Below are 22,483 nucleotides of genomic sequence, written 5' to 3' on the forward strand. Positions count from 1 at the left end.
ATGTGACCATCTGGCTTTAAGTAGATTCGATAACAAATGACGAAAACGGACGGATTTCTCAGGTTTTTACTACGTATGAACACTATTCACATTCTCCCGTGCAACTCGGCTGCTAGTCCTCCTTTCATGCAGAATCTTAAGGTCCTTGGTCATGTCCAAGGCAACAAAGCCAGCTAAAAAGTCAATAATCGATTCATAAATTTGAATTTTACTACTTCTTACTGGCTATTACATCAGCTTAGCAGCTTCATCTGTGTTCTACTATGGTGATTTTAGTGTCTCCGCATACCGCAGCACGCGACATAGCTTTGCAGACGATAATTACAACCGTTTCAGAGAGAAGAGCCGCCAATGTGACGATCTGGCTTTACGTCGATTCGATTACAAATGACGAAAACGGACGGATTTCTCAGATTTTCACTACATATAAACACTTTTCACATTGTCCCGTGCAACTCGGCTGCTAGTTCTCCTTTCATGCAGAATCCTAAGGTCCTAGCTCATGTCCAAGGCACCAAAGCCAGCTAAAAAGTCAATAATCAATACCTAAAACTTGAATTGTACTGCATCTTACTGGCTATTACATCAACTTAGAAGCTTTATCTGTGTTCTACTATGGTGCTTTTCGTGTCTCCGCACACAGCAGCACGCGACATAGCTTTGCAGACGATAAGTACAACCGTTTCAGAGAGAAGAGCGGCCAATGTGACTATCTGGCTTTAAGTCGATTCGATAACAAATGACGAAAACGGACGGATTTCTCATGTTTATACTACATATGAACACTTTTCACATTCTCCCTTGCAACTCGGCTGCTAGTCCTCCTTTCACGCAGAATCTTAAGGTCCTTGGTCATGTCCAAGGCACCAAAGCCAGCTAAAAAGTCAATAATCGATACATAAATTTTAATTTTACTACTTCTTACTGGCTATTACATCAACTTAGCAGCTTCATCTGTGTTCTACTATGGTGCTTTTAGTGTCTCCGAATACCGCAGTACGCGACATAGCTTTGCAGACGATAAGTACAACCGTTTCAGAGAGCAGAGCGGCCAATGTGACGATCTGGCATTAAGTCGATTCGATAACAAATGACGAAAACGGACGGATTTCTCAGGTTTTTACTACATATGAACACTTTTCACATTCTCCCGTGCAACTCGGCTGCTAGTCCTCCTTTCATGCAGAATCTCAAGGTCCTAGCTCACGTCCAAGGCACCAAAGCCAGCTAAAAAGTCAATAATCAATACCTAAAACTTGATTTGTTCTACTTCTTACTGGCTATTACATCAACTTAGAAGCTTCATCTGTGTTCTACTACGGTGCTTTTAGTTTCTCCGCATACCGCAGCACGCGACATAGTTTTGCAGTCGATAAGTACAACCGTTTCAGAGAGAAGGGCGGCCAATGTGACGATCTGGCTTTAAGTCGATTCGATAACAAATGACGAAAAAGGACGGATTTCTCAGGTTATTACTACATATGAACACTTTTCACATTCTCCCGTGCAACTCGGCTGCTAGTCCTCCTTACATGCTGAATCTTAAGGTCCTAGCTCATGTCCAAGGCACCAAAGCCAGCTAAAAGGTCTATATTCAATACCTAAAACTTGAATTGTACTACTTCTTACTGGCTATTACATCAACGTAGAAGCTTGATCTGTGTTCTACTATGGTGCTTTTAGTGTCTCAGTATGCCGCAGCACGCGACATAGCTTTCCAAACGATAAGTACAACCGTTTCAGAGAGAAGAGCGGCCAATGTGACGATCTGGCTTTAAGTCGATTCGATAACAAATGACGAAAACGGACTGATTTCTCAGGTTTTTACTACATATGAACACTTTTCACATTCTGACGTACAACTCGGCTGCTAGTCCTCCTTTCATGCAGAATGTTAAGGTCCTAGCTCATGTCCAAGGTACCGAAGCCAGCTAAAAAGTCAATAATCGATACCTAAAACTTGAATTGTTCTACTTCTTACTGGCTATTGCATCAACTTAGAAGCTTCATCTGTGTTCTACTATGGTGATTTTAGTGTCTCCGCATACCGCAGCACGCGACATAGCTTTGCAGACAATAAATACAACCGTTTCAGAGAGAAAGAGCGGCCAATGTGACGATCTGGCTTTAAGTCGATTCGATAACAAATGAAGAAAACGGACGGATTTCTCAGGTTTTTAATACATATGAACACTTTTCACACTCTCCCGTGCAACTCGGCTGCTAGTCGTCCTTTCATGCAGAATCTTAAGGTCCTAGCACATGTCCAAGGCACCAAAGCCAGCTAAAAAGTCAATAACCGATACCTAAAACTTGAATTGTACTACTTCTTACTGGCTATTACATCATCTTAGGAGCTTCATCTGTGTTCTACTATGGCGCTTTTACTTACTCCGAATACCGCAGTACGCGACATAGCTTTGCAGACGATAAGTACAACCGTTTCAGAGAGAAGAGCGGCCAATGTGACGATCTGGCTTTAAGTCGATTCGATAACAAATGACGAAAACGGACGGATTTCTCAGGTTTTTACTATATATGAACACTTTTCACATTCTCCCGTGCAACTTGGCTGCTAGTCCTCCTTTCATGCAGAATCTTAAGGTCCAAGCTCATGTCCAAGGCACCAAAGCCAGCTAAAAAGTCAATAATCAATACCTAAAACTTGAATTGTACTACTTCTTACTGGCTATTACATCAACTTAGAAGCTTCATCTGTGTTCTACTACGGTGCTTTTAGTTTCTCCGCATACCGCAGCACGCGACATAGTTTTGCAGTCGATAAGTACAACCGTTTCAGAGAGAAGGGCGGCCAATGTGACGATCTGGCTTTAAGTCGATTCGATAACAAATGACGAAAAAGGACGGATTTCTCAGGTTATTACTACATATGAACACTTTTCACATTCTCCCGTGCAACTCGGCTGCTAGTCCTCCTTACATGCAGAATCCTAAGGTCCTAGCTCATGTCCAAGGCACCAAAGCCAGCTAAAAGGTCCATATTCAATACCTAAAACTTGAATTGTACTACTTCTTACTGGCTATTACATCAACGTAGAAGCTTGATCTGTGTTCTACTATGGTGCTTTTAGTGTCTCAGCATGTCGCAGCACGCGACATAGCTTTACAGACGATAAGTACAACCGTTTCAGAGAGAAGAGCGGCCAATGTGACGATCTGGCTTTAAGTCGATTCGATAACAAATGACGAAAACGGACTGATTTCTCAGGTTTTTACTACATATGAACACTTTTCACATTCTGACGTGCAACTCGGCTGCTAGTCCTCCTTTCATGCAGAATCTTAAGGTCCTAGCTCATGTCCAGGGTACCGAAGCCAGCTAAAAAGTCAATAATCGATACCTAAAAGTTGAATTGTTCTACTTCTTACTGGCTATTGCATCAACTTAGAAGCTTCATCTGTGTTCTACTATGGTGATTTTAGTGTCTCCGCATACCGCAGCACGCGACATAGCTTTGCAGACAATAAGTACAACCGTTTCAGAGAGAAGAGCGGCCAATGTGACGATCTGGCTTTAAGTCGACTCGATAACAAATGAAGAAAACGGACGGATTTCTCAGGTTTTTAATACATATGAACACTTTTCACACTCTCCCGTGCAACTCGGCTGCTAGTCGTCCTTTCATGCAGAATCTTAAGGTCCTAGCACATGTCCGAGGCACCAAAGCCAGCTAAAAAGTCAATAACCGATACCTAAAACTTGAATTGTACTACTTCTTACTGGCTATTACATCATCTTAGGAGCTTCATCTGTGTTCTACTATGGCGCGTTTACTTACTCCGAATACCGCAGTACGCGACATAGCTTTGCAGACGATAAGTACAACCGTTTCAGAGAGAAGAGCGGCCAATGTGACGATCTGGCTTTAAGTCGATTCGATAACAAATGACGAAAACGGACGGATTTCTCAGGTTTTTACTACATATGAACACTTTTCACGTTCTCCCGTGCAACTTGGCTGCTAGTCCTCCTTTCATGCAGAATCTTAAGGTCCAAGCTCATGTCCAAGGCACCAAGGCCAGCTAAAAAGTCAATAATCAATACCTAAAACTTGAATTGTACTACTTCTTACTGGCTATTACATCAACTTAGAAGCTTCATCTGTGTTCTACTACGGTGCTTTTAGTTTCTCCGCATACCGCAGCACGCGACATAGTTTTGCAGTCGATAAGTACAACCGTTTGAGAGAGAAGAGCGGCCAATGTGACGATCTGGCTTTTAGTCGATTCGATAACAAATGACGAAAATGGACGGATTTCTCAGCTTATTACTACATATGAGCACTTTTCACATTCTCCCGTGCAACTCGGCTGCTAGTCCTCCTTACATGCAGAATCTTAAGGTCCTAGCTCATGTCCAAGGCACCAAAGCCAGCTAAAAGGTCCATATTCAATACCTAAAACTTGAATTGTACTACTTCTTACTGGCTATTACATCAACGTAGAAGCTTGATCTGTGTTCTACTATGGTGCTTTTAGTGTCCCAGCATGCCGCAGCACGCATCATAGCTTTGCAGACGATAAGTACAACCGTTTCAGAGAGAAGAGCGGCCAATGTGACGATCTGGCTTTAAGTCGATTCGATAACAAATGACGAAAACGGACGGATTTCTCAGGTTTTTACTACATATGAACACTTTTCACATTCTGACGTGCAACTCGGCTGCTAGTCCTCCCTTCATGCAGAATCTTAAGGTCCTAGCTCATGTCCAAGGTACCGAATACAGCTAAAAAGTCAATAATCGATACCTAAAACTTGAATTGTTCTACTTATTACTGGCTATTGCATCAACTTAGGAGCTTCATCTGTGTTCTACTATGGTGATTTTAGTGTCTCCGCATACCGCAGCACGCGACATAGCTTTGCAGACGATAAGTACAACCGTTTCAGAGAGAAGAGCGGCCAATGTGACGATCTGGCTTTAAGTCGATTCGATAACAAATGACGAAAACGGACGGATTTCTCAGGTTTTTACTACATATGAACACTTTTCACATTCTCCCGTGCAACTCGGCTGCTAGTCCTCCTTTCATGCAGAATGTCAAGGTCCTAGCTCATGGCCAAGGCACCAAAGCCAGTTAAAAAGTCAATAATCGATACCTAAAACTTGAATTGTACTACTTCTTACTGGCTATTACATCAACTTAGAAGCTTCGTCTGTGTTCTACTATGGTGCTTTTCCTGTTTCCGCCTACGGCAACACGTGACATAGCTTTGCAGACGATAAGTACAACCGTTTCCGAGAGAAGAGCGGCCAATGTGACGATCTGGCTTTAGTCGATTCGATAACAAATGACGAAAACGGACGGATTTCTAAGGTTTTTACTACATATGAACACTTTTCACATTCTCCCGTGCAACTCGGTTGCTAGTCCTCCTTTCATACAGAATCTTAAGGTCCTAGCTTATGTCCAAGGCACCAAAGCAAGCTAAAAAGTCAATAATCGATACCTAAAACTTGAATTGTACTACTTCTTACTGGATATTACATCAACTTAGAAGCTTCATCTGTGTTCTACTGTGGTGATATTAGTGTCTCCGCATACCGCAGCACGTGACATAGCTTTGCAGACGATAAGTACAACCGTTTCAGAGAGAAGAGCGGCCAATGTGACGATCTGGCTTTAAGTGGATTCGATAACAAATGACGAAAACGGACGGATTTCTAAGGTTTTTACTACATATGAACACTTTTCACATTCTCCCGTGCAACTCGGCTGCTAGTCTTCCTTTCATGAAGAATGTTAAGGTCCTAGCTCATGTCCAAGGGTCCAAAGCCAGCTAAAAAGTCAATAATCGATAACTTAAACTTGAATTGTACTACTTCTTACTGGGTATTACATCAACTTAGAAGCTTCATCTGTGTTCTACTATGGTGCTTTTAGTGTCTCCGCATACCGCAGCACGCGCCATAGTTTTGCAGACGATAAGTACAACCGTTTCAGAGAGAAGAGCGGCCAATGTGACGATCTGGCTTTAAGTCGATTCGATAACAAATGACGAAAACGGACGGATTTCTCAGCTTTTTACTACATATGAACACTTTTCACATTCTCCCGTGCAACTGGGCTGCTAGTCCTCCTTTTATGCAGAATCTTAAAGTCCTAGCTCATGTCCAAGACACGAAAGCCAGCTAAAAAGTCAATAATCGATACCTAAATCTTGAATTGGACTACTTCTTACTGGCTATTACATCAACTTAGAAGCTTCATCTGTGTTCTACTATGGTGCTTTTCCTGTTTCCGCCTACGGCAACACGCGACATAGCTTTGCAGACGATAAGCACAACCGTTTCAGAGAGAAGAGCGGCGAATGTGACGATCTGGCTTTAAGTCGATTCGCTAACAAATGACGAAAAAGGACGGATTTCTAAGGTTATTACTACATATGAACACTTTTCACATTCTCCCGTGCAACTCGGCTGCTAGTCCTCCTTTCATGCAGAATCTTAAGGTCCTAGCTCATGTCCAAGGCACCAAAGCCAGCTAAAAGGTCCATATTCAGTATCTAAAACTTGAATTGTACTACTTCTTACTGGCTATTACATCAACTTAGAAGCTTGATCTGTGTTCTACTATGGAGCTTTTAGTGTCTCAGCATGCCGCAGCACGCGACATAGCTTTTCAGACGATAAGTACAACCGTTTCAGAGAGAAGAGCGGCCAATGTGACGATCTGTCTTTAAGTCGATTCGATAACAAATGACGAAAACGGACGGATTACTCAGGTTTTTACTACATATGAACACATTTCACATTCTCCCGCGCAACTCGGCTGCTAGTCCTCCTTTCATGCAGAATCTTAAAGTCCTAGCTCATGTCCAAGGCACCAAAGCCAGCTAAAAAGTCAATAATCGATTCCTAAAACTTGAATTGTACTACTTCTTACTGGCTATTACACCAACTTAGATGCTTCATCTGTGTTCTACTATGGTGATTTTAGTGTCTCCACATACCGCTGCACGCGACATAGCTTTGCAGACGATATGTACAAACGTTTCAGAGAGAAGAGCGGCCAATGTGACGATCTGGCTTTAAGTCGATTCGATAACAAATGACGAAAACGGACGGATTTCTCAGGTTTTTACTACATATGAACACTTTTCACATTCTGACGTGCAACTCGGCTGCTAGTCCGCCTTTCATGCAGAATCTTAAGGTCCTAGCTCATGTCCAAGGTACCGAAGCCAGCTAAAAAGAAAATAATCGATACCTAAAACTTGAATTGTTCTACTTCTTACTGGCTATTGCATCAAATTAGAAGCTTCATCTGTGTTCTACTATGGTGATTTTGGTGTCTCCGCATACCGCAGCACGCGACATAGCTTTGCAGACGATAAGTACAACCGTTTCAGAGAGAAGAGCGGCCAATGTGACGATCTGGCTTTAAGTCGATTCGATAACAAATGACGAAAACGGACGGATTTCTCAGGTTTTTACTACATATGAACACTTTTCACATTCTCCCGTGCAACTCGGCTGCTAGTCCTCCTTTCATGCAGAATCTTAATGTTCCAGCTCATGTCCAAGGCACCAAAGCCAGCTATAAAGTCAATAATCGATACCTGAAACTTGAATTGTACTACTTCTTACTGGCTATTACATCAACTTAGAAGCTTCATCTGTGTTCTACTATGGTGCTTTTAGTGTCTCCGAATACGGCAGTACGCGACATAGCTTTGCAGACGATAAGTACAACCGTTTCAGAGAGCAGAGCGGCCAATGTGACGATCTGGCATTAAGTCGATTCGATAACAAATGACGAAAACGGACGGTATTCTCAGGTTTTTACTACATATGAACACTTTTCACATTCTCCCGTGCAACTCGGCTGCTAGTCCTCCTTTCATGCAGAATCTTAAGGTCCTAGCTCACGTCCAAGGCACCAAAGACAGCTAAAAAGTCAATAATCGATACCTAAAACTTGTTATTGTACTACTTCTTACTGGCTATTACATTAACTTAGAAGCTTCATATGTGTTATACTATGGTGATTTTAGTGTCTCCGCATACCGCAGCACGCGACATAGCTTTGCAGACGATAAGTACAACCGTTTCAGAGAGAAGAGCGGCCAATGTGACGATCTGGCTTTAAGTCGATTCCATAACAAATGACGAATACGGACGGATTTCTCAGGATTTTACTACATATGAACCCTTTTCACATTCTCCCGTGCAACTCGGCTGCTAGTCCTCCTTTCATGCAGAATCTTAAGGTCCTAGCTCATGTCCAAGGCACCAAAGCCAGCTATAAAGTCAATAATCGATACCTGAAACTTGAATTGTACTACTTCTTACTGGCAATTACATCAACTTAGAAGCGTCATCTGTGTTCTACTATGGTGCTTTTAGTGTCTCCGAATACCGCAGTACGCGACATAGCTTTGCAGACGATAAGTACAACCGTTTCAGAGAGCAGAGCGGCCAATGTGACGATCTGCCTTTAAGTCGATTCGATAACAAATGACGAAAACGGACGGATTTCTCTTGTTTATACTACATATGAACACTTTTCACATTCCCCCTTGCAACTCAGCTGCTAGTCCTCCTTTCATGCAGAATCTCAAGGTCCTAGCTCACGTCTAAGGCACCAAAGACAGCTAAAAAGACAATAATCAATACCTAAAACCTGAATTGTACCACTTCTTACTGGATATTACATCAACTTAGAAGCTTCATCTGTGTTCTACTATGGTGATTTTAGTGTCTCCGCATACCGCAGCAGGCGACATAGCTTTGCAGACGATAAGTACAACCGTTTGAGAGAGAAGAGCGGCCAATGTGACGATCTGGCTTTAAGTCTATTCGATAACAAATGACGAAAACGGACGTATTTCTCAGGTTTTTACTACGTATGAACACTATTCACATTCTCCCGTGCAACTCGGCTGCTAGTCGTCCTTTCATGCAGAATCTTAAGGTCCTTGGTCATGTCCAAGGCAACAAAGCCAGCTAAAAAGTCAATAATCGATACATAAATTTGAATTTTACTACTTCTTACTGGCTATTACATCAACTTAGCAGCTTCATCTGTGTTCTACTATGGTGATTTTAGTGTCTCCGCATACCGCAGCACGCGACATAGCTTTGCAGACGATAAGTACAACCGTTTCAGAGAGAAGAGCCGCCAATGTGACGATCTAGCTTTAAGTCGATTCGATTACAAATGACGAAAACGGACGGATTCATCAGATTTTCACTACATATAAACACTTTTCACATTGTCCCGTGCAACTCGGCTGCTAGTTCTCCTTTCATGCAGAATCCTAAGGTCCTACCTCATGTCCAAGGCACCAAAGCCAGCTAAAAAGTCAATAATCAATACCTAAAACTTGAATTGTACTGCATCTTACTGGCTATTACATCAGAAGCTTCATCTGTGTTCTACTATGGTGCTTTTCGTGTCTCCGCATACGGCAGCACGCGACATAGCTTTGCAGACGATAAGTACAACCGTTTCAGAGAGAAGAGCGGCCAATGTGACTATCTGGCTTTAAGTCGATTCGATAACGAATGACGAAAACGGACGGATTTCTCATGTTTATACTACATATGAACACTTTTCACATTCTCCCTTGCAACTCGGCTGCTAGTCCTCCTTTCATGCAGAATCTTAAGGTCCTTGGTCATGTCCAAGGCACCAAAGCCAGCTAAAAAGTCAATAATCGATACATAAATTTGAATTTTACTACTTCTTACTGGCTATTACATCAACTTAGCAGCTTCATCTCTGTTCTACTATGGTGCTTTTAGTGTCTCCGAATACCGCAGTACGCGACATAGCTTTGCAGACGATAAGTACAACCGTTTCAGAGAGCAGAGCGGCTAATGTGACGATCTGGCATTAAGTCGATTCGATAACAAATGACGAAAACGGACGGATTTTTCAGGTTTTTATTACATATGAACACTTTTCACATTCTCCCGTGCAACTCGGCTGCTAGTCCTCCTTTCATGCAGAATCTCAAGGTCCTAGCTCACGTCCAAGGCACCAAAGACAGCTAAAAAGTCAATAATCGATACCTAAAACTTGAATTGTACTACTTCTTACTGGCTATTACATTAACTTAGAAGCTTCATCTGTGTTCTACTATGGTGATTTTATCGTCTCCGCATACCGCAGCACGCGACATAGCTTTGCAGACGATAAGTACAACCGTTTCAGAGAGAAGAGCGGCCAATGTGACGATCTGGCTTTAAGTCGATTCCATAACAAATGAAGAAAACGGACGGATTTCTCAGGTTTTTAATACATATGAACACTTTTCACATTCTCCCGTGCAACTCGGCTGCTAGTCCTCCTTTCATGCAGAATCTTAAGGTCCTAGCACATGTCCAAGGCACCAAAGCCAGCTAAAAAGTCAATAACCGATACCTAAAACTTGAATTGTACTACTTCTTACTGGCTATTACATCATCTTAGGAGCTTCATCTGTGTTCTACTATGGCGCTTTTAGTTACTCCGAATACCGCAGTACGCGACATAGCTTTGCAGACGATAAGTACAACCGTTTCAGAGAGAAGAGCGGCCAATGTGACGATCTGTCTTTAAGTCGATTCGATAACAAATGACGAAAACGGACGGATTTCTCAGGTTTTTACTACATATGAACACTTTTCACATTCTCCCGTGCAACTTGGCTGCTAGTCCTCCTTTCATGCAGAATCTTAAGGTCCAAGCTCATGTCCAAGGCACCAAAGCCAGCTAAAAAGTCAATAATCAATACCTAAAACTTGAATTGTACTACTTCTTACTGGCTATTACATCAACTTAGAAGCTTCATCTGTGTTCTACTACGGTGCTTTTAGTTTCTCCGCATACCGCAGCACGCGACATAGTTTTGCAGTCGATAAGTACAACCGTTTCAGAGAGAAGAGCGGCCAATGTGACGATCTGGCTTTAAGTCGATTCCATAACAAATGACGAATACGGACGGATTTCTCAGGATTTTACTACATATGAAACCTTTTCACATTCTCCCGTGCAACTCGGCTGCTAGTCCTCCTTTCATGCAGAATCTTAAGGTCCTAGCTCATGTCCAAGGCACCAAAGCCAGCTATAAAGTCAAAAATCGATACCTGAAACTTGAATTGTACTACTTCTTACTGGCTATTACATCAACTTAGAAGCTTCATCTGTGTTCTACTATGGTGCTTTTAGTGTCTCCGAATACCGCAGTACGCGACATAGCTTTGCAGACGATAAGTACAACCGTTTCAGAGAGCAGAGCGGCCAATGTGACGATCTGCCTTTAAGTCGATTCGATAACAAATGACGAAAACGGATGGATTACTCTTGTTTATACTACATATGAACATTTTTCACATTCCCCCTTGCAACTCAGCTGCTAGTCCTCCTTTCATGCAGAATCTCAAGGTCCTAGCTCACGTCTAAGGCACCAAAGACAGCTAAAAAGACAATAATCAATACCTAAAACCTGAATTGTACTAATTCTTACTGGATATTACATCAACTTAGAAGCTTCATCTGTGTTCTACTATGGTGATTTTAGTGTCTCCGCATACCGCAGCACGCGACATAGCTTTGCAGACGATAAGTACAACCGTTTCAGAGAGAAGAGCGGCCAATGTGACGATCTGGCTTTAAGTCGATTCGATAACAAATGAAGAAAACGGACGGATTTCTCAGGTTTTTAATACATATGAACACTTTTCACATTCTCCCGTGCAACTCGGCTGCTAGTCGTCCTTTCATGCAGAATCTTAAGGTCCTAGCACATGTCCAAGGCACCAAAGCCAGCTAAAAAGTCAATAACCGATACCTAAAACTTGAATTGTACTACTTCTTACTGGCTATTACATCGTCTTAGGAGCTTCATCTGTGTTCTACTATGGCGCTTTTAGTTACTCCGAATACCGCAGTACGCGACATAGCTTTGCAGACGATAAGTACAACCGTTTCAGAGAGAAGAGCGGCCAATGTGACGATCTGTCTTTAAGTCGATTCGATAACAAATGACGAAAACGGACGGATTACTCAGGTTTTTACTACATATGAACACATTTCACATTCTCCCGCGCAACTCGGCTGCTAGTCCTCCTTTCATGCAGAATCTTAAAGTCCTAGCTCATGTCCAAGGCACCAAAGCCAGCTAAAAAGTCAATAATCGATTCCTAAAACTTGAATTGTACTACTTCTTACTGGCTATTACACCAACTTAGATGCTTCATCTGTGTTCTACTATGGTGATTTTAGTGTCTCCACATACCGCTGCACGCGACATAGCTTTGCAGACGATATGTACAAACGTTTCAGAGAGAAGAGCGGCCAATGTGACCATCTGGCTTTAAGTAGATTCGATAACAAATGACGAAAACGGACGGATTTCTCAGGTTTTTACTACATATGAACACTTTTCACATTCTGACGTGCAACTCGGCTGCTAGTCCTCCTTTCATGCAGAATCTTAAGGTCCTAGCTCATGTCCAAGGCACCAAAGCCAGCTAAAAAGTCAATAATCAATACCTATAACTTGAATTGTACTGCATCTTACTGGCTATTACATCAACTTAGAAGCTTCATCTGTGTTCTACTATGGTGCTTTTCGTGTCTCCGCATACGGCAGCACGCGACATAGCTTTGCAGACGATAAGTACAACCGTTACAGAGAGAAGAGCGGCCAATGTGACTATCTGGCTTTAAGTCGATTCGAATACAAATGACGAAAACGGACGGATTTCTCATGTTTATACTACATATGAACACTTTTCACATTCTCCCTTGCAACTCGGCTGCTAGTCCTCCTTTCATGCAGAATCTTAAGGTCCTTGGTCATGTCCAAGGCACCAAAGCCAGCTAAAAAGTCAATAATCGATACATAAATTTGAATTTTACTACTTCTTACTGGCTATTACATCAACTTAGCAGCTTCATCTGTGTTCTACTATGGTGCTTTTAGTGTCTCCGAATACCGCAGTACGCGACATAGCTTTGCAGACGATAAGTACAACCGTTTCAGAGAGCAGAGCGGCCAATGTGACGATCTGGCATTAAGTCGATTCGATAACAAATGACGAAAACGGACGGATTTCTCAGGTTTTTACTACATATGAACACTTTTCACATTCTCCCGTGCAACTCGGCTGCTAGTCCTCCTTTCATGCAGAATCTCAAGGTCCTAGCTCACGTCCAAGGCACCAAAGACAGCTAAAAAGTCAATAATCGATACCTAAAACTTGTTATTGTACTACTTCTTACTGGCTATTACATTAACTTAGAAGCTTCATCTGTGTTCTACTATGGTGATTTTAGTGTCTCCGCATACCGCAGCACGCGACATAGCTTTGCAGACGATAAGTACAACCGTTTCAGAGAGAAGAGCGGCCAATGTGACTATCTGGCTTTAAGTCGATTCGATAACGAATGACGAAAACGGACGGATTTCTCATGTTTATACTACATATGTACCCTTTTCACATTCTCCCGTGCAACTCGGCTGCTAGTCCTCCTTTCATGCAGAATCTTAAGGTCCTAGCTCATGTCCAAGGCACCAAAGCCAGCTATAAAGTCAATAATCGATACCTGAAACTTGAATTGTACTACTTCTTACTGGCTATTACATCAACTTAGAAGCTTCATCTGTGTTCTGCTATGGTGCTTTTAGTGTCTCCGAATACCGCTGTACGCGACATGGCTTTGCAGACGATAAGTACAACCGTTTCAGAGAGCAGAGCGGCCAATGTGACGATCTGCCTTTAAGTCGATTCGATAACAAATGACGAAAACGGACGGACTTCTCTTGTTTATACTACATATGAACACTTTTCACATTCCCCCTTGCAACTCAGCTGCTAGTCCTCCTTTCATGCAGAATCTCTAGGTCCTAGCTCACGTCTAAGGCACCAAAGACAGCTAAAAAGACAATAATCAATACCTAAAACCTGAATTGTACTACTTCTTACTGGATATTACATCAACTTAGAAGCTTCATCTGTGTTCTACTATGGTGATTTTAGTGTCTCCGCATACCGCAGCACGCGACATAGCTTTGCAGACGATAAGTACAACCGTTTGAGAGAGAAGAGCGGCCAATGTGACGATCTGGCTTTAAGTCTATTCGATAACAAATGACGAAAACGGACGGATTTCTCAGGTTTTTACTACGTATGAACACTATTCACATTCTCCCGTGCAACTCGGCTGCTAGTCCTCCTTTCATGCAGAATCTTAAGGTCCTTGGTCATGTCCAAGGCAACAAAGCCAGCTAAAAAGTCAATAATCGATACATAAATTTGAATTTTACTACTTCTTACTAGGTATTACATCAACTTAGCAGCTTCATCTGTGTTCTACTATGGTGATTTTAGTGTCTCCGCATACCGCAGCACGCGACATAGCTTTGCAGACGATAAGTACAACCGTTTCAGAGAGAAGAGCCGCCAATGTGGCGATCTGGCTTTAAGTCGATTCGATTACAAATGACGAAAACGGACGGATTTCTCAGATTTTCACTACATATAAACACTTTTCACATTGTCCCGTGCAACTCGGCTGCTAGTTCTCCTTTCATGCAGAATCCTAAGGTCCTAGCTCATGTCCAAGGCACCAAAGCCAGCTAAAAAGTCAATAATCAATACCTAAAACTTGAATTGTACTGCATCTTACTGGCTACTACATCAACTTAGAAGCTTCATCTGTGTTCTACTATGGTGCTTTTTGTGTCTCCGCATACGGCAGCACGCGACATAGCTTTGCAGACGATAAGTACAACCGTTTCAGAGAGAAGAGCGGCCAATGTGACTATCTGGCTTTAAGTCGATTCGATAACAAATGACGAAAACGGACGGATTTCTCATGTTTATACTACATATGAACACTTTTCACATTCTCCCTTGCAACTCGGCTGCTAGTCCTCCTTTCATGCAGAATCTTAAGGTCCTTGGTCATGTCCAAGGCACCAAAGCCAGCTAAAAAGTCAATAATCGATACATAAATTTGAATTTTACTACTTCTTACTGGCTATTACATCAACTTAGCAGCTTCATCTGTGTTCTACTATGGTGCTTTTAGTGTCTCCGAATACCGCAGTACGCGACATAGCTTTGCAGACGATAAGTACAGCCGTTTCAGAGAGAAGAGCGGCCAATGTGACGATCTGGCTTTAAGTCGATTCCATAACAAATGAAGAAAACGGACGGATTTCTCAGGTTTTTAATACATATGAACACTTTTCACATTCTCCCGTGCAACTCGGCTGCTAGTCGTCCTTTCATGCAGAATCTTAAGGTCCTACCACATGTCCAAGGCACCAAAGCCAGCTAAAAAGTCAATAACCGATACCTAAAACTTGAATTGTACTACTTCTTACTGGCTATTACATCATCTTAGGAGCTTCATCTGTGTTCTACTATGGCACTTTTAGTTACTCCGAATACCGCAGTACGCGACATAGCTTTGCAGACGATAAGTACAACCGTTTCAGAGAGAAGAGCGGCCAATGTGACGATCTGGCTTTAAGTCGATTCGATAACAAATGACGAAAACGGACGGATTTCTCAGCTTTTTACTACATATGAACACTTTTCACATTCTCCCGTGCAACTTGGCTGCTAGTCCTCCTTTCATGCAGAATCTTAAGGTCCAAGCTCATGTCCAAGGCACCAAAGCCAGCTAAAAAGTCAATAATCAATACCTAAAACTTGAATTGTACTACTTCTTACTGGCTATTACATCAACTTAGAAGCTTCATCTGTGTTCTACTACGGTGCTTTTAGTTTCTCCGCATACCGCAGCACGCGACATAGTTTTGCAGTCGATAAGTACAACCGTTTCAGAGAGAAGGGCGGCCAATGTGACGATCTGTCTTTAAGTCGATTCGATAACAAATGACGAAAACGGACGGATTACTCAGGTTTTTACTACATATGAACACATTTCACATTCTCCCGCGCAACTCGGCTGCTAGTCCTCCTTTCATGCAGAATCTTAAAGTCCTAGCTCATGTCCAAGGCACCAAAGCCAGCTAAAAAGTCAATAATCGATTCCTAAAACTTGAATTGTACTACTTCTTACTGGCTATTACACCAACTTAGATGCTTCATCTGTGATCTACTATGGTGATTTTAGTGTCTCCACATACCGCTGCACGCGACATAGCTTTGCAGACGATATGTACAAACGTTTCAGAGAGAAGAGCGGCCAATGTGACCATCTGGCTTTAAGTAGATTCGATAACAAATGACGAAAACGGACGGATTTCTCAGGTTTTTACTACATATGAACACTTTTCACATTCTGACGTGCAACTCGGCTGCTAGTTCTCCTTTCATGCAGAATCTTAAGGTCCTAGCTCATGTCCAATGCACCAAAGCCAGTTAAAAAGGTAATAATCAATACCTAAAACTTGAATTGTACTCCATCTTACTGGCTATTACATCAACTTAGAAGCTTCATCTGTGTTCTACTATGGTGCTTTTCGTGTCTCCGCATACGGCAGCACGCGACATAGCTTTGCAGACGATAAGTACAACCGTTTCAGAGAGAAGAGCGGCCAATGTGACTATCTGGCTTTAAGTCGATTCGATAACAAATGACGAAAACGGACGGATTTCTCATGTTTATACTACATATGAACACTTTTCACATTCTCCCTTGCAACTCGGCTGCTAGTCCTCCTTTCATGCAGAATCTTAAGGTCCTTGTTCATGTCCAAGGCACCAAAGCCAGCTAAAAGTCAATAATCGATACATAAATTTGAATTTTACTACTTCTTACTGGCTATTACATCAACTTAGCAGCTTCATCTGTGTTCTACTATGGTGCTTTTAGTGTCTCCGAATACCGCAGTACGCGACATAGCTTTGCAGACGATAAGAACAACCGTTTCAGAGAGCAGAGCGGCCAATGTGACGATCTGGCATTAAGTCGATTCGATAACAAATGACGAAAACGGACGGATTTCTCAGGTTTTTACTACATATGAACACTTTTCACATTCTCCCGTGCAACTCGGCTGCTAGTCCTCCTTTCATGCAGAATCTCAAGGTCCTAGCTCACGTCCAAGGCACCAAAGACAGCTAAAAAGTCAATAATCGTAACCTAAAACTTTAATTGTACTACTTCTTACTGGCTATTACATTAACTTAGAAGCTTCAACTGTGTTCTACTATGGTGATTTTAGTGTCTCCGCATACCGCAGCACGCGACATAGCTTTGCAGACGATAAATGTAACCGTTTCAGAGAGCAGAGCGGCCAATGTGACGATCTGCCTTTAAGTCGATTCGATAACAAATGACGAAAACGGACGGATTTCTCTTGTTTATACTACATATGAACACTTTTCACATTCCCCCTTGCAACTCAGCTGCTAGTCCTCCTTTCATGCAGAATCTCAAGGTCCTAGCTCACGTCTAAGGCACCAAAGACAGCTAAAAAGACAATAATCAATACCTAAAACTTGAATTGTACTACTTCTTACTGGATATTACATCAACTTAGAAGCTTCATCTGTGTTCTACTATGGTGATTTTAGTGTCTCCGCATACCGCAGCACGCGACATAGCTTTGCAGACGATAAGTACAACCGTTTGAGAGAGAAGAGCGGCCAATGTGACGATCTGGCTTTAAGTCTATTCGATAACAAATGACGAAAACGGACGGATTTCTCAGGTTTTTACTACGTATGAACACTATTCACATTCTCCCGTGCATCTCGGCTGCTAGTCCTCCTTTCATGCAGAGTCTTAAGGTCCTTGGTCATGTATAAGGCACCAAAGCCAGCTAAAAAGTCAATAATCGATACATAAATTTGAATTTTACTACTTCTTACTGGCTATTACATCAACTTAGCAGCTTCATCTGTGTTCTACTATGGTGCTTTTAGTGTCTCCGAATACCGCAGTACGCGACATAGCTTTGCAGACGATAAGTACAACCGTTTCAGAGAGCAGAGCGGCCAATGTGACGATCTGGCATTAAGTCGATTCGATAACAAATGACGAAAACGGACGGATTTCTCAGGTTTTTACTACATATGAACACTTTTCACATTCTCCCGTGCAACTCGGCTGCTAGTCCTCTTTTCATGCAGAATCTCAAGGTCCTAGCTCACGTCCAAGGCACCAAAGACAGCTAAAAAGTCAATAATCGATACCTAAAACATGAATTGTACTACTTGTTACTGGCTATTACATTAATTTAGAAGCTTCATCTGTGTTCTACTATGGTGATTTTAGAGTCTCCGCATACCGCAGCACGCGACATAGCTTTGCAGACGATAAGTACAACCGTTTCAGAGAGAAGAGCGGCCAATGTGACGATCTGGCTTTAAGTCGATTCCATAACAAATGAAGAAAACGGACGGATTTCTCAGGTTTTTAATACATATGAACACTTTTCACATTCTCCCGTGCAACTCGGCTGCTAGTCGTCCTTTCATGCAGAATCTTAAGGTCCTAGCACATGTCCAAGGCACCAAAGCCAGCTAAAAAGTCAATAACCGATACCTAAAACTTGAATTGTACTACTTCTTACTGGCTATTACATCATCTTAGGAGCTTCATCTGTGTTCTACTATGGTGCTTTTAGTGTCTCCGAATACCGCAGTACGCGACATAGCTTTGCAGACGATAAGTACAACCGTTTCAGAGAGCAGAGCGGCCAATGTGACGATCTGGCATTAAGTCGATTCGATAACAAATGACGAAAACGGACGGATTTCTCAGGTTTTTACTACATATTAACACTTTTCACATTCTCCCGTGCAACTCGGCGGCTAGTCCTCCTTTCATGCAGAATCTCAAGGTCCTAGCTCACGTCCAAGGCACCAAAGACAGCTAAAAAGTCAATAATCGATACCTAAAACTTGTTATTGTACTACTTCTTACTGGCTATTACATTAACTTAGAAGCTTCAACTGTGTTCTACTATGGTGATTTTAGTGTCTCCGCATACCGCAGCACGCGACATAGCTTTGCAGACGAAAAATGTAACCGTTTCAGAGAGCAGAGCGGCCAATGTGACGATCTGCCTTTAAATCGATTCGATAACAAATGACGAAAACGGACGGATTTCTCTTGTTTATACTACATATGAACACTTTTCACATTCCCCCTTGCAACTCAGCTGCTAGTCCTCCTTTCATGCAGAATCTCAAGGTCCTAGCTCACGTCTAAGGCACCAAAGACAGCTAAAAAGACAATAATCAATACCTAAAACTTGAATTGTACTACTTCTTACTGGATATTACATCAACTTAGAAGCTTCATCTGTGTTCTACTATGGTGATTTTAGTGTCTCCGCATACCGCAGCACGCGACATAGCTTTGCAGACGATAAGTACAACCGTTTGAGAGAGAAGAGCGGCCAATGTGACGATCTGGCTTTAAGTCTATTCGATAACAAATGACGAAAACGGACGGATTTCTCAGGTTTTTACTACGTATGAACACTATTCACATTCTCCCGTGCAACTCGGCTGCTAGTCCTCCTTTCATGCAGAGTCCTAAGGTCCTTGGTCATGTATAAGGCACCAAAGCCAGCTAAAAAGTCAATAATCGATACATAAATTTGAATTTTACTACTTCTTACTGGCTATTACATCAACTTAGCAGCTTCATCTGTGTTCTACTATGGTGCTTTTAGTGTCTCCGAATACCGCAGTACGCGACATAGCTTTGCAGACGATAAGTACAACCGTTTGAGAGAGAAGAGCGGCCAATGTGACGATCTGGCTTTAAGTCTATTCGATAACAAATGACGAAAACGGACGGATTTCTCAGGTTTTTACTACGTATGAACACTATTCACATTCTCCCGTGCATCTCGGCTGCTATTCCTCCTTTCATGCAGAGTCTTAATGTCCTTGGTCATGTATAAGGCACCAAAGCCAGCTAAAAAGTCAATAATCGATACGTAAATTTGAATTTTACTACTTCTTACTGGCTATTACATCAACTTAGCAGCTTCATCTGTGTTCTACTATGGTGCTTTTAGTGTCTCCGAATACCGCAGTACGCGACATAGCTTTGCAGACGATAAGTACAACCGTTTCAGAGAGCAGAGCGGCCAATGTGACGATCTGGCATTAAGTCGATTCGATAACAAATGACGAAAACGGACGGATTTCTCAGGTTTTTACTACATATGAACACTTTTCACATTCTCCGTGCAACTCGGCTGCTAGTCCTCTTTTCATGCAGAATCTCAAGGTCCTAGCTAACGTCCAAGGCACCAAAGACAGCTAAAAAGTCAATAATCGATACCTAAAACTTGAATTGTACTACTTCTTACTGGCTATTACATTAATTTAGAAGCTTCATCTGTGTTCTACTATGGTGATTTTAGAGTCTCCGCATACCGCAGCACGCGACACAGCTTTGCAGACGATAAGTACAACCGTTTCAGAGAGAAGAGCGGCCAATGTGACGATCTGGCTTTAAGTCGATTCCATAACAAATGAAGAAAACGGACGGATTTCTCAGGTTTTTAATACATATGAACACTTTTCACATTCTCCCGTGCAACTCGGCTGCTAGTCGTCCTTTCATGCAGAATCTTAAGGTCCTAGCACATGTCCAAGGCACCAAAGCCAGCTAAAAAGTCAATAACCGATACCTAAAACTTGAATTGTACTACTTCTTACTGGCTATTACATCATCTTAGGAGCTTCATCTGTGTTCTACTATGGCGCTTTTAGTTACTCCGAATACCGCAGTACGCGACATAGCTTTGCAGACGATAAGTACAACCGTTTCAGAGAGAAGGGCGGCCAATGTGACGATCTGGCTTTAAGTCGATTCGATAACAAATGACGAAAAAGGACGGATTTCTCAGGTTATTACTACATATGAACACTTTACACATTCTCCCGTGCAAATCGGCTGCTAGTCCTCCTTACATGCAGAATCTTAAGGTCCCAGCTCATGTCCAAGGCACCAAAGCCAGCTAAAACGTCCATATTCAATACCTAAAACTTGAATTGTACTACTTCTTACTGGCTATTACATCAACGTAGAAGCTTCATCTGTGTTCTACTATGGTGCTTTTAGTGTCTCAGCATGCCGCAGCACGCGACATAGCTTTGCAGACGATAAGTACAACCGTTTCAGAGAGAAGAGCGGCCAATGTGACGATCTGGCTTTAAGTCGATTCGATAACAAATAACGAAAACGGACTGATTTCTCAGGTTTTTACTACATATGAACACTTTTCACATTCTGACGTGCAACTCGGCTGCTAGTTCTCCTTTCATGCAGAATCTTAAGGTCCTAGCTCATGTCCAATGCACCAAAGCCAGTTAAAAAGGTAATAATCAATACCTAAAACTTGAATTGTACTCCATCTTACTGGCTATTACATCAACTTAGAAGCTTCATCTGTGTTCTACTATGGTGCTTTTCGTGTCTCCGCATACGGCAGCACGCGACATAGCTTTGCAGACGATAAGTACAACCGTTTCAGAGAGAAGAGCGGCCAATGTGACTATCTGGCTTTAAGTCGATTCGATAACAAATGACGAAAACGGACGGATTTCTCATGTTTATACTACATATGAACACTTTTCACATTCTCCCTTGCAACTCGGCTGCTAGTCCTCCTTTCATGCAGAATCTTAAGGTCCTTGTTCATGTCCAAGGCACCAAAGCCAGCTAAAAGTCAATAATCGATACATAAATTTGAATTTTACTACTTCTTACTGGCTATTACATCAACTTAGCAGCTTCATCTGTGTTCTACTATGGTGCTTTTAGTGTCTCCGAATACCGCAGTACGCGACATAGCTTTGCAGACGATAAGAACAACCGTTTCAGAGAGCAGAGCGGCCAATGTGACGATCTGGCATTAAGTCGATTCGATAACAAATGACGAAAACGGACGGATTTCTCAGGTTTTTACTACATATGAACACTTTTCACATTCTCCCGTGCAACTCGGCTGCTAGTCCTCCTTTCATGCAGAATCTCAAGGTCCTAGCTCACGTCCAAGGCACCAAAGACAGCTAAAAAGTCAATAATCGTAACCTAAAACTTTAATTGTACTACTTCTTACTGGCTATTACATTAACTTAGAAGCTTCAACTGTGTTCTACTATGGTGATTTTAGTGTCTCCGCATACCGCAGCACGCGACATAGCTTTGCAGACGATAAATGTAACCGTTTCAGAGAGCAGAGCGGCCAATGTGACGATCTGCCTTTAAGTCGATTCGATAACAAATGACGAAAACGGACGGATTTCTCTTGTTTATACTACATATGAACACTTTTCACATTCCCCCTTGCAACTCAGCTGCTAGTCCTCCTTTCATGCAGAATCTCAAGGTCCTAGCTCACGTCTATGGCACCAAAGACAGCTAAAAAGACAATAATCAATACCTAAAACTTGAATTGTACTACTTCTTACTGGATATTACATCAACTTAGAAGCTTCATCTGTGTTCTACTATGGTGATTTTAGTGTCTCCGCATACCGCAGCACGCGACATAGCTTTGCAGACGATAAGT

The sequence above is a fragment of the Schistocerca gregaria genome, unplaced genomic scaffold (assembly GCF_023897955.1).
Source record: "Schistocerca gregaria isolate iqSchGreg1 unplaced genomic scaffold, iqSchGreg1.2 ptg000378l, whole genome shotgun sequence".
Lineage (NCBI taxonomy): Eukaryota > Metazoa > Arthropoda > Insecta > Orthoptera > Acrididae > Schistocerca > Schistocerca gregaria.